Source organism: Arachis ipaensis, chromosome B06, assembly GCF_000816755.2.
Source record: "Arachis ipaensis cultivar K30076 chromosome B06, Araip1.1, whole genome shotgun sequence".
Lineage (NCBI taxonomy): Eukaryota > Viridiplantae > Streptophyta > Magnoliopsida > Fabales > Fabaceae > Arachis > Arachis ipaensis.
In genome coordinates, this window is record NC_029790.2 from 10,266,368 (window position 1) to 10,267,017 (window position 650).

Below are 650 nucleotides of genomic sequence, written 5' to 3' on the forward strand. Positions count from 1 at the left end.
GCAAAATATATTTTTTTTAAAAAATCGGTTTTGTCACTTAATTAATAATCTAAAACTATAAAATATCATTTAAAATGTATCTATTTCTTGTCTTATATTTTAAATATATTGGACAATTTTATTGTTAATTCAATCAAACATCATCGATTTAAGAATAAGAGTTTTTAAAGTGAGAAAATAATATTTCAATCACTAATAAATTTATAATAATTTTTGTTCCCTGCGAGTTTGTTATCTTAATTTAAAGTCGATTAATTTTTTTTTTATCAATATGTTCACTTTAGACGAGCATAATTCATATTTTTTTAAAATGATTATTAAAAAAAATATTTCTTACAATGACAAAATAGATTCTTTATTATAATATGAGGAGTGTTAGGGACCAGCAATTTTTGTGATTTGTAGTTATCAAATAGTCATTAATGTTGATTTTAATGGTGTGAAATTTTATCCAATGACTCATTTTTATTTACTGGTTACATGATGGCGAAAATTTAAAAAAGTTGCTGGCCTTAAACTTTTCCTTATAATATTTCTAGCAAATAGTTCCTTCAATTACGGTTGCCAAAATCAAAGATAACTTCAAAATAAAAATCACTAACAGATAAACATAATTTTTATGAAATAACGGTTGAGACTTGAGACTTGAG